This window comes from Phaenicophaeus curvirostris, unplaced genomic scaffold, assembly GCF_032191515.1.
Source record: "Phaenicophaeus curvirostris isolate KB17595 unplaced genomic scaffold, BPBGC_Pcur_1.0 scaffold_46, whole genome shotgun sequence".
Taxonomy (NCBI): Eukaryota; Metazoa; Chordata; class Aves; order Cuculiformes; family Cuculidae; genus Phaenicophaeus; species Phaenicophaeus curvirostris.
In genome coordinates this window covers 484,597-498,075 of record NW_027206669.1, presented here as the reverse complement: position 1 = coordinate 498,075, position 13,479 = coordinate 484,597, and the positions used below count along the sequence as shown (strand labels likewise).

General features: G+C 38.3%; 1 protein-coding gene across 1 annotated transcript in view; it reads left to right on the top strand.

The window, feature by feature from the left end:
- The window catches only part of LOC138733917 (cilia- and flagella-associated protein 43-like), a 222,717-nt gene that overhangs the window by 204,890 nt on the left and 4,348 nt on the right, over positions 1 to 13,479 (top strand).

Below are 13,479 nucleotides of genomic sequence, written 5' to 3'. Positions count from 1 at the left end.
GCTCCTGTCCTTTCCACAGTTTTAAAAACAAGACATTTCTTAAAAGAGTGGGAAAAGAAAAACAAAGTAGGACAACAGCACTGCTTCAGATCATTATTATCCAGACACTTAGCTGCTTAGAGCAGGTGGAGCTTCACTTGATTCAGCAAAGGTATATGCCCTTGCACTGCTTTAGGATGCAGTCAGGATTATGCAACATGCCTCATTCCCCCAAAACTCTATTTTGCATTTTGCTGTAGCTACTTGAAAACTGGCTGGTAGAAATGTTTTGCATTGCAATGTCTGTTTAATATCCGTTGATCTATTTTAACAAACTTTTTAAACTGTTTCCAGATCTCTCTATTTTTATTTTTTATAAGGTTATGCAAAAAGCAATTAAATAAAACCCCAATACAATAGTCTTACATAAACACATGTGTTTTGCTCAGAACAAGAACTCTGGAGAGATAATTAACTCAAATTGCAGTGGTTTTGTCCAAATGTTCTGCAGTTACTGACAATTTACCCACTTTTAGCTACCTTATAATTATAAATGGTCTATATGCCAGACCACTGTGTCATTTTTCTATTGGCTAGTAAGAAATAAAAGCTCAAGCTGTAGTCTGCCTTCCATCTTTATACCGTATTGTACCATCTCCATGGTTGCTATTAGAAATGAGAGAAAAGGATAATTGTAACCAGTCAAGCCCCTTCAGTCAAAATGCTGGTAATTTGTAAATTCCATTGACAGCTACTAATAGCAACAAAGGTTTACCTGCACTCGCATGCCTTACTACAACAAATCCCTTACACACAACAACCATTATAGTCACATCTGGATAACTATTCATAATGACAGTAAACTTTTTTAATTTTTTTTAAACGGTTTCATTATTATGATATAATAGTTCATAGTGTAACTCAGCTTCAGAACATGATAGTATTTTCTTTCCCATGTACCTGACCATTGTTGTTATGACAATGCTACCCTAGAACATGGTCTTAAGAGTCTGCTCATCGTGGTTGGTGATCTGGTAAAATAAGCAGTGTTTTATTTTTTAGCACATTTTTTGGTCAAGTTAAGGTTGTGTGGTACCTATCAGTCTCTAAGACAAAAGCATTATTCATCTTGTTGGCGAGTTACACTTCTTGTTTTAAAGTTACGGATTTGTTGCAGAAGATATTTCTTTTGGGTTGAATGCTGCTTCCTGGTCGTAGCCTAACTTTTCTGAGCAGAAAGTAAGGTTCATGTTACTTTTACATGTATATTAGATGAGTACCTCAGTCTTAGATCTGTGTGAATGGCCAGAAAAATGTTTTTATTTTTGAGGAAGTAATTGAGTTTCCAAGATGGCAACATGAGCATTATATAGCTATCACTGAATATCAAAAGAAAGAAAAGGCAAAACCATCTAATATGAACTTCAGTGTCCCTTCTTCTTTCCTGTATTTTAGGTCTGACAGTTACTATGTAAAACCTCTACTGATGACAACTTTCTGTCTTTCCTTTTCTCTGTTTCTAAAGAGGCAAAGAAAATCATTCCAGAGAAAAGACTATTCTATGAATATAGGTTGATTTTAACAATGATGAACTGTCAGTGTTTCATGAGACCGTGTAAGCCACGTATTCCAGCATGTAAGAGTCCTTTGCAGACCAATTTTCCCTTGCACTTTTTGGGTTCTCTTTTTTTAATGAGCCTGGAGGGCTAACGGAATAACTTTTTCAAGACTGTTCAGACTCAGAGGGTCATGATCAGATCCCAGTTAGCCAGACAAATATGAAAATTGTTATGTAAGAAGTCTTAAAACAAAACTTTTTGAAAGTAATATTATGTTAAGCCTCCCTACCCTCCAGCAGACCGACACTTCCTTACAGCTTAGTGTCATCTGCAAACTTGCTATGGGTTCACTCAATGCCTACATCCAGGTTATTGATAAAGACATTGAACAGGGCAGGATCCAGCACTGAGCCTTCTATGATAAAGTGACCTGCCTACTGGATGAGGGAAAGGCTGTACTTGGACTTCAGTAAAGCCTTTGACACAGTTCCTCACAGCATTCTGCTTCAGAAACTGTCAGCCTCTGGCCTGGACAGGCGCACACTCTCCTGGGTGGAAAACTGGTTGGATGGCCGGGCCCAGAAAGTGGTGGGAAATGGTGTGAAATCCAGCTGGAGGCTAGTGACAAGTGGGGTTCCCCAGGGCTCAGTGCTGGGTCCAGCCCTGGTCAATGTCTTTATCAATGACCTGGATGAAGGCATTGAGTTTGCAGATGACACTAAGCTGGGTGGAAGTGTGGATCTGCTGGAGGGTAGGGAGGCTCTGCAAAGGGATCTGAACAGGCTGGACCACTGGGCAGAGTCCAATGGGATGAGTTTAACAAGGCCAAATGCCGGGTCCTGCACTTGGGGCACAACAACCCTGTGCAGTGCTACAGACTAGGAGAAGTCTGTCTAGAAAGCTGCCTGGAGGAGAGGGACCTGGGGGTGTTGGTTGACAGCCGACTGAACATGAGCCAGCAGTGTGCCCAGGTGGCCAAGAAGGCCAATGGCATCTTGGCTTGTATCAGAAATGGTATGACCAGCAGGTCCAGGGAGGTTATTCTCCCTCTGTACTTGGTACTTGTGAGACGGCTCCTTGAATACTGTGTTCAGTTCTGGCCCCTCACCACAAGAAGGATGTTGAGGCTCTGGACCGTGTCCAGAGAAGATTGACGAAGCTGGTGAAGGGGCTGGAGAACAGGTCTTACGAGGAGCGGCTGAGAGAGCTGGGGTTATTTAGCTTAGAGAAGAGAAGGCTGAGGGGAGACCTTATTGCTGTCTATAACACCTGAAAGGAGGTTGTGGAGAGGAGGGACCTGGCCTCTTCTCCCAAGTGACAGGGGACAGGACAAGAGGGAATGGCCTCAAGCTCCGCCAGGGGAGGTTTAGGCATTTTTCATGGAAAGGGTCACTGGGCACTGGAACAGGCTGCCCAGGGAGGTGGTTGAGCCACCTTCCCTGGAGGAATTTACAAGACAGATGGATGAGGTGCTGAGGGTCACGGTTTAATGGTTGATAGGAATGATTGGACTCAATGATCCTGTGGGTCTTCTTCCAACCTAGTGATTCTGTGATTCGTGCAGTATAATTAGAATGCATACCAATGCAATACAGTTGTTTTGATAAACAACAACAACAAAAAAACCCACCCTACTTCTATTTTGAATCCATGCAGACCGATAGCCTGAATAACTAGCCTGATATCTGGAAAGGTTCCTTTGATATAACAAAACTCCTGCTGATGTTGTGGATTAATAGTCCCACTCTAAGCAACTTCATTTCCTTTAGATAGATTTTGGCTCCATTTGCCTGGTTTAAAAAGTATTTTGGCCATTTTAAATTATACTATATGTACTTAATCACCTCTCAGTTGAATAGTTACCACTTAGGCAAAGATCCCATCAATATGAACAAAGGTTATTAGATCAAACTATAATTAGTGGCCATAAAAATGTATCCCAGCCATAAATTCATACACTATGAGCACATAAACTTTAGGAAATATTTCAAGTTCAGTCCAAACCTATTACAATACCAGAAATAAAAAAGGGTTCAGTCTAGTGAGGTATTTATTAATCCAAATGATGAACTCATTCCACATATATAAAACTTAATATTTGTCTTTTAAGTTATGTCACTTTCTGGGCTTGCTATTAAGGAAATCAACAACAAAAAAAAAAACCTCACCCTTTAGATAAGAAAAGTATCTACGTATTAGACATATATAAGAAATGCAGCTTCCTTAATAGCAATGATGAGAATTCAGTGAAAAAAAAACCCACACTATGCTATTTACTTTTTCATAATAGCCAAAAAACCTGCAACTTGCAGGTAAGGAATGTGAGAAACTTAACGTTGATAGTAGAATCTTCTGGTGCTAGTTGGATGTAAAGTCCTCAATTCCCACTTTCCTTCCCTGTGAAAGATATAGTATTATAAACCTCCAGAAGAATGTTGGAAAGCTAGAGATCCTCCTCACACACTTCTGAACATGCGAGAAGAAAGACAAATTTTAATGAGGAAAAAATATTGACCCCAGTCAGTAAAGTTGCTTTAATAGAATTAGTCTAGGGGTCCCATTAACTGCAATGAGGTCATTCCCTCCCTGGATTTTGAAGACAAACAGTAGAGCAACCTGTTATTAAAAGCAAAACCACTGCCAAATATCAAAAATACGGTGGAAAGATAAAAAGCAGGGAAGGAGACACAAGGCAACCTTCAAAAAAGTCAGTGTGAGGGATAACACGGAGAGAACAAGGTAGCCCAGTCTCTGGAATATGTTCAGTCACTAGTGTCTTAAACTAGATTGAGATGAAACGACTGACTTTGTGACAGAAAAGATGGGAGAAGTGTTGTATGATCTTTTCTGTTAGGACTGAAGAGAGAAAACCCAGTAATGAACACAAATGAACAGCAGGAAGAGAAGGGAATGATCCAGGATGCGATCTCACAATCACCAAGGCGAATGTAATTTCTTCCTTAAAATATGGGTGTGAAGATGTCTGACGATTTTTGTATATAGAAATATAGCTAAATATAATGAGGAAATACTACCTTCTTCCTTGGGGAAGGAGCTTAGGATAGTAAACATGGGTAAATTAGAGCTTGTTGCAGTAGATAGGATGGTGTAAGCCTCAAAGATATCATCAGTGGGTTTGACCTCGTTTTGGAGTATGACAATAAGATTTGAAACAGACATCTAAATTCTTCAAATTATGCATACATCTGTAATGTTGTCTGAAAGCTCCACTTTCGTGGAGAATATTTCTGCAATATGGTACAAACACTGGCCAACCTGTCATTCTGCAGATCTGTGCCCTTGGTCCGAATCCTCTTGTTTAACCTTAATTGTGCTTTTAGGTTTCTTTAATTCTTTCTCTTGGGAAAAGAAACAAAAAAGCCCTGTGGTAGCTCAGTCTTGCTGTAATGAAACCTTCTGAGAAAAGAACTGACCTTCTGCTGAACTCAGATAACAAGCAGCTTATGCCTACAGCAGACAGCTCATGTCCTTTAGAGAAAGGAGACAGACAAACAAAGTTGCATCAGCAATTGCACTGGCTATTCTTCTATCTATTTTTCATGAAATGAACCCATAACCCAGTTCAAAATCTAGACAGAGGCATCAGAAATACATAATATAGTAGTTGGGTCATAAAACAAAAAAAGGAAGACAAGAAAATAAGTTTTTGATTCACCCAGTAATACTTATATGGACTATGTTGTCCTTTGTCCTTCCACATATTTTCCATTTCATACATTGGCAAAATCATCTCAAGTAAATACAATCAATTGACTTGGATACATCCTAGCCTGCTCTCATTCCTCACAGTGGAAAGAATTGATGTTTGTCTGTTAGTGGATGAGAAGGCAGTACAGCCAACCTGTCTTCAGTATCATAAGCAAATAATCCTATCTTCCTAATATATTTCACAAACATCTAAGTCTGAAGTGTTGCTTCCACATACGTACCCAGGAGTTGTCAGATCTTTATAAAAAATACATGGCTATATTAAGTGTCAGGTTAGATCTGGTTTCCTGGTACAAGAAGTATCTATGAGGTAGTTCTCCTAACAGCAGAGGTTTTTATCTATACAACTTTTTCTTCTAAGATTTTAGAACAACAAATCAATGAAAATAGAGTTTCTTGTACATCACAGAGACAGCAAATGACTGGGGCGTCAGAAGACTTCTCTGGACCTGAAGAGGTTGTGCAGAAAGAGCGAGTTTTAGATAGACCAAATAGAAAAGAACAGAATAGGTCTCTCCATACAAATTCTGTGCTTTAGATACATGTTATCTAATGCAGGATGATTTAAAATATTTTTAACACTAATTCACAATAACAACAATAAAAGGTTCAGCCATAAGAAGGAGTAATTAGAAGAATTTCTGAAAATGTTAAAATAATTTCATTTCAGCATTGTTCAAAGTGGAATGTTTAATTTTATTACAGTAAAATTTTTCCTTTTAAAATCAGCAAACCAAAGCTCTTTTTTTTAGATTTTGACACAGATTTTTTTTTATCTTGCAAAAATATTTCAAGACAATAACATTCCATATCAAGAAATTAAGTATCCTCTGCATTTATCCAAAGTAGTTTTGTTGGCAGTGTAGCAGCTTTTTTATAACAAAGCTTTAGGAAAAAAAGTTCCAGTTCAAGAGATCATCTATTTTTCTTAATTTCGTTTTAGCTACTGAATAAAAAATCATAGAATCATAGAATAGTTTTGGTTGGAAGGGACATTAAAGATCATCTAGTCCAAACCCCCTGCCATGGGGGGCACACGTCCCACTAGACTAGGCTGCACAAGGCCCCATCCAACCTGGCCTTGAACACTTCCAGGGATTGGAGCATCCACAACTTCCCTAGGCAACCTGTTCCAGTGCCTCACCACTTTCATGGTGAAGAAATTCTTCCTAATGTCTAGTCTAAATCTGCCCATATCCATTCCCCCTTGTCCTATCGCCACAAGCCTTTATGAACAGTCCCTTTCCAGCTTTCTTGTAGGCTCCTTTCAGGTACTAGAAGGTCGCTATAAGATCTTGGAGCCTTCTCTTCTCCAGGCTGAATAAGCCCAACTCTCTCAGCCTGCCCTCATGTAGGAGGTGCTCCAGCCCTCTGATCATCTTTGTAGCCCTCCTCTGGACTCGTTCCAACAGTTCCATATCCTCCTTATGGTGAGGATTCCAGAACTCCAGGTGGGGTCTCACAAGAGAGAAATAGAGGTGTAGAATCACCTCCCTCGACTTGCTGGCCACGCTTCTTTTGATGCAGCCCAGGATACAGTTGGCCTTCTGGGCTGCGAGCGCACATTGCCAGATTATGTCGAGCTTCTCATTGACCAGCACCCCCAACTCCTCCTCTGCAGGGCAGCTCTCAGTCACATCATCCCCCATCCTGTACTGAAATTGGGGATTTCCCTGACACAGGTGTAGGACATTGCACTTGAGCTTGTTGAACCTCGTGAGGTTCTCACAGGCCCACTTCTCCAGCCTGTCCAGGTCCCTTGAATAACAGTCCGTCCTTCCTGTGTGGCAACTACACCACTCAGCTTGGTGTCATCTGCAGACTTGCTGAGGGTGCCCTCAATCTTGCTGTCAATATCATTGATGAAGATATTAAACAGCACCGGTCCCAGTGCGGACCCCTGAGGGACAACACTTGTCACAGATCTCCATCTGGACGTCGAGCTGTTGACCATTATTCTCTGAATACAACCATCCAACCAATTTCCTACCTACTAGATAAGAAAAAAAAATGGATTATCCGCTTAGCACTAAGCCTAAAATTATTTAAAAATTCAGGTAGAAACACATATATATTTGTTAACAAGAACTCTTCTTAATAACATTTTTAAGCTTGGTAATACAGAGTGTATAAAAAAAAGTTTAAGGCATTCTTTAATAATGGAGATAGAGAATTTTTCATATTAAAAATTGGGTTGCATCTTTGCTGCAGCTTAAGGAAACTGATACTTCATGTTTATTTATGATATGTCAAATCTCAGGTGTATTAAATTTTGGGAGCTGGCAGATTATTTGGATGCTGAAGACCAGGTAAAATTTAGTAAGTTAACATCAATAATGTATTATCACAGCTGGGTGTTATAATGATATTGAATTAATGATTTAAGACTGGTATTGTGATGAATATTGATGTTTCTGTTAAAAAATCTAACTTCAATAGTTCAGTTTATTTATTTTGGGAGACAGCTACCTACAAAACTCTAGTTTTTAAATCAAAGAGTTTTATTTAGTCATTTTACATTCAGTCATGCCACCTCCTTGTATTCCAGAACCCTGTAATACAGAATATGAATAGATTTGTGTTTAACTTCTTAAAACTAATGGTAAGAACCTTCTCTATTGCAATATCATGTTGAAACCCTAGAGCACAAGGTCCAGTTGTGCCTGGCCTCAACATCCATATTAGAAGACAGCTCATTAGCAGGAGGTGTTGGAGCATATTGGTGAAACTAACCAACGATCATGACCTAGTATTGCAAAAATAACAATCAGGAGAGAAACTGGAAAAAGCTCAGCTTTTTAAAAAGGTTGTAAAAAATAAAGCTAACTAGCACACACATTCAGATCCACATGAATGTTCTTTTTCCTACATATCCTAAAACTAAACCAAGAAAGCATGGGATCCTATAAGCACAATACTACAGTGGACAAAAAAAAATCACGCAATGCTACCTACGAGCTGATTTATTAAGATGCAATCTACTGTTCAAGCTCGCTCTTTGTCACAGTGATCTATGATGGAGTCAGTGGCACAGATCCCATACTTTGCTCTTTATTCTATATAAACCCTCTCAAACCCAATGAGACAGGAAGGTTCTACATTTGCCAAACACAGAATTGCAGACTGGGAACACAACTGAGGCCAAGTAGTATTTGAGCATATTGAGACACGGTAGAGTCAGAGATTTATTCTTCAGTAGTAAAAGGAGTAAGAATTGAGAGAAGGAGGTTAATGGGTGGACCATGAACATTTGTCTGTTCTGCTGAACGCTTCTTTATTTGTCTAAATTTTGTTACACTTTTTATCCACTATGACCAAGGAAGGAACAGGACTCAAGCCATAAGGAAAACCACACATTCCTTTTTAATTAATGAATCTTCTCATGATTAAAATATGTTAAACACTCAATAACCAGGGATGTTATTTAGATAATTATTATAGATTTATGAAACAGAGGTTATTGAAAATGAACACTTAGCTGCTAAAATTAATTCCACAGCATTTATGCTTCTTGCATTAACAAAATGTGTGTCTTGTATTTGGATTTCAGTATGCATTTACAGATGTGAAGTGAGGACATTCATGATTTATTTATATTCAATTAAGTACGTGCTATGAAAGAAGAGATGTCTTTCTCTCTATAAAAATGTTAGCAAACAAAGACGAACTTACAGGAATAAAAAAACTTTTGCAGTCACAATTTGCTCCACATCCAGTATGTATCATAGAACTGAAGCAATTTACCTACAAAACCAGAGGTATGAATCAAGCCAATCTGCCCATGGTTACCATTCCAGAGGCTTTCCCATAGGATGGAAGCCAATTTGAATTCACTACATGTTTATCGGCCTACATATATGTTCAAGACTTACTATCATCTAAGGAAGTTTTAGGCTAGATGAGGGACAAACATGACAATGCATCCACTTTATTCTGATTCAAAGAAGCCCAGATATCTTAAATATCAACAAAAGAAGGAAAAGGGAAAGTTTGTGATGGATTGCCACTAAACTGTAGAACTATAGTAATACAATAGGTAACAGAAGCAGCAATGTAGATATATTAAGTATGAGATCGTGCTTTTCAGGCTAAAGGCAAAAAACTTTCTAAGCATAGAAGAGTGGTTGGCCAGAGATTTATCAAGTCATACAAAACCTATTAAAACATCAAAATTAGACTATGTGAGAAATTGATAGTGGTGGCAACAAAGAAAAAAAAGAATGAAAACTTTATATTTGGGGTACTTTTCCAAATTACTGACCACCCTCTGCCTCAGAACAGCTTCAAAATACATTCCAAAGAAAAACATATTATCAGTTTCACTAAAATTTAAATCTTCTAAGCCACAGCAACAACAGTGATCTACATTTTATGTTTTAATGGAATTTAGATTTGCCCGGGTCACTGGTAAGAATTATTGAATATTAATAAACCTTTCTTCATTATATAAATTGCATCATGTTTTCCTGTCTTTTTTTTTAAAACAAACCCCACATCGTGAGCTTGAAAGCATATGCCTTCTAGCCATGTAGAAAAGTTATCTAGCTTCAGCTGAGAGAAAGGAAATTGTTAGATTGAAGCTAACTTAAGCTGCAATAGTCACTATATATGTCCTATATAAATACTATTTCTTTCCCCTCCCATAGCTCTTAATAGGTGATACCATATTTGTCATCTATTGAAATACCTGCTGATTTTTGTCTCCTTTGTGCACATTTATTCCCCGTTAGCCAGAGAAAACTCTGTCTCAGTATTTGAATGCTAAATACTCTGTTTTACTATCTGACACTAACAGAACATGAAGGAGCTGGTTAAGATACATACTGGAGACATTGGATAGTGAGTCACACACAAGACATACTCATAGCAGTCACAGACGCTCAGATTTTGGGTGTACTGACACTACAATGGAGAGTTGCACAGGCCACTGTGTTACAGATAAATGCACATCGTGCAGCAAAGCACCATGTGGATTTGCCAGCTCAGGTGTGGAAGAAAAACGTTTTTATGAAATTGGTTACCCAGTTTGAGAGTATTTCTATTTGTCCTCTGGTGTTTGTATAGCTGGCTTGCACAGCTCAGCATGCCTGTGGAAACATGACCTCTTTCCATACTATTTGCTGCTGAATGAAAGTTCAGCTGTATCCTCACACCATTTCATTTCTTTACAGTCTTATCAGCCCTTCATTTGGAGCCTTCAGTGTTTCTGTTATTTAATATTCTTTACTATCCGACTCTCCCTTCTCTTACCCTGGCCTGTTTATTAAGCAGTAAACATGCTACATAAAAGGCTTCTTATGAAGATGATCTGCAAGGGCAGAAGTGGTTAAACAACAGTAAAGCATTGCCTCATCAGAGCTCTTTAAGGCTACAACTGGTAGCAGAGCTCAACAGTTATGCGTTGTAATACATAAAATCTAGTAGATACACTAGTTTTTAAAGCAGATGGGGAAGAAACACAAGGAGCAATTTTAGATGTAAGTTTGGATGTAACGAGATCTTTCTACTGTGTGGCTTTCAAGATGCATACGATATATCTAATAGCAGACAAGTCTGCTGTGTTCTTGGCCAGTGCAGTGAATTTGCTGAGAGTTAGATAGGTAGCTGACAAACACTTGAGCACAGCCTTTTGTCTCCCAGCAACACTTTATGTTATCTGCCATCCTGCCTTACTACATCATAACTTATTATTGTATTAGAAACCAATGAAATAATCATGGCCACAAAAATATTTATTGTAATACAAATTGCAGACAGCTAAGCATCTCAAAATGTAAAATCTGGTGATAGAACTGAAATCCTTTCCATGTTTCATTTTATTAAATTGATGTAGTAGGAGACACACATAGTTTTCTCTCTTAATATTCTATTCTGCTTGGTTGAGGTCAATTCTGTAGGCTAAAGGAAGAATTTAAGCACCGAGAATATATGATTTTTAAAATCATTGTAAGGTCTTAGCTGTTTTAAAAAAATAGTTTACGACTTTTGTTTATTTATTTAATGAGGGAATTTTTCTTACATATGCCAGGCAGAAAATCACATAAAAGCATTATTGAAACTGCAGGATGAATCACTTAAAAATCAGGAAAATATGTCCTTAGCGTGTATGTCCCTTAAAAGTATGCCCCTCTACCTGTGATTTACAGTCTCTAGATTTATAGGTCATGTGTTTTTTTTCTTTGAGGCCCCTTCTTTCAGCCAAAGAATTCAAAAACAAGCAAATAGAATTTTCTATCCAGTGTTTGCAGCAATATGCAGCAATAAAAATTTCTATGCGGGAAAAAAGCCCCACGAATGGTAGTTTGCCCACCTCTATTTAACAAAGCTTGAACTCTGCCTATATGATTTTCATTAAAGGGCTTTACCAGTTTATCTCCCTGTCACACATACAATTACACACATTTATGGTTTTGATGGCTTGAGGAGTGGTCCCATAATCATGGATGGATGTGACCTGTGCCATATTGCTGTTTCCCTTTTTGGTATTTCAGGACATCATTTACAAACTGAAAACTGCTTTTAATAAGGAATTTGACATAGTTGCACAACAAAAGGAGCAGGAGATAGAACGAGTGAAAGAAAGAAACCTGAGGATCCGAGAAATCTTGGAACAACTTGATCTGCAGTTGGAAGTGTGGGAGCCAGCTCTTACAGATGATGAGATACCAGAGCGAGCACTCACAGTTCAGGATTCAGAGGTGTTTGAAAAATGAATCTTTCTCTTTCACCTACTCAAATATATTTATTTAATTCCTGTCATTGCCAGACATTGAAAAGCTGAAAACAGATGTGTCTGTGTACTTAAAATCATCTTTTTGTCTCTTTTGCTTCCCTTCACTCTTTAGGGAGAAAACTTATAATAAGTCAATCCAAAATGAATAAGATGTATACAATCTTAATTCGTTGATGTTAAGTTTTTAATTGGCTATAAATTAGGTAGATATTCCCCCTGTTCCTGAGTGTAAGATTCAAGCCAGGCTTGGAGGGTTTACTTCCATAGATAAGGGTTTCTCTGTTTATTCTGAGCACCATTTTGAGACTAAGTAGTTTTAGACTAAGTGTGTGGGTACTAAACCGTGCTTAGTACTGTAATTATAAATTGAAATGATAATTTATAAAGAAGCACCATGCTTCTTATACAATATATTCCACCAATCTCATGCTCTTTTGGTCAGTCTTTCCCAATTCTCTCTGTTCTCTCACCAGTTCGTGTTATTCACTGTCAGAAAAGGTATGCAAGAAATACAACTAATCTCAACAAAAATGATGGTAGTTTCTATTTTAGCATTTTTAAATATGCTTTCAGGGGTGTTCAAAAGAACAATGTCCTCTTGAGGAGTATTATCATGGAGCAGAGATACAAAAAGCATCAAGAATTAGTATTGCCCCTCTTTCCAAAGGTTCTTAGTCTGCATGTGATCACATTTGGAGAGAAGAACCCTGATATGACCCTCATTTTCTTCCTTCAGATTAAAGTTGAAAAATACTTGACTCAAGAAGAGAGAGAGAAAGCAGAAATGCTGGCTAAGCTTGAAATGGAAAGACGTCTTGCTGAGAAGGTACTTAAAGTAGTTTCCTTTTTTACTGTGTAGGCCTTTGTCTCTGGTCAGGCTTATTTAGTTAATGCTGCACTGAAATATTCCAGTCATGTAGCATGGGAGAATAAAGTGTAAATGGTAGGTAATGATGATGTGTGCCTTTTCCTTCTTATTATCGTTTACAATTGGAACTACCTAGACCAGCCGGGGGGAGAAAAGATTTAGTATTAGGCTCAACATTTTCTAAAAAAAATGGCAGTTAAAAATACTCTATCATGTGACTAGGGATTAGATAAATTTCTAAATGCATGCTGCTGCTCAAGAGAGAGCTTTCTGCTTTATCTGTGTTTGTTAACTGAGCGACCTGTGCTCTTCAGGGATAAGGCAAGGGTGTTGTAATGCTTTCCTCTGGCTTTAAAATGCATCTGTGCAGAACCTAAAATGGTTCTGTTCCCAAAAGAGATGCTCAATGAGACAATAACACAATAGCCTCCTTCAGCCTAGCCTACCAACTGCACAGGAGTAGTCTATACCTGTGTATTCTTTTCTAGAATGCCAGAATGGCAGTTTGAGTAAGTTATTTGGTACGTGAACATCCGTCCACCAGAAAAAACTCTGAGACTTTCATCATGTTTCACAGGCATCACCGAAGTGCATTAATCTACTAGTGACAC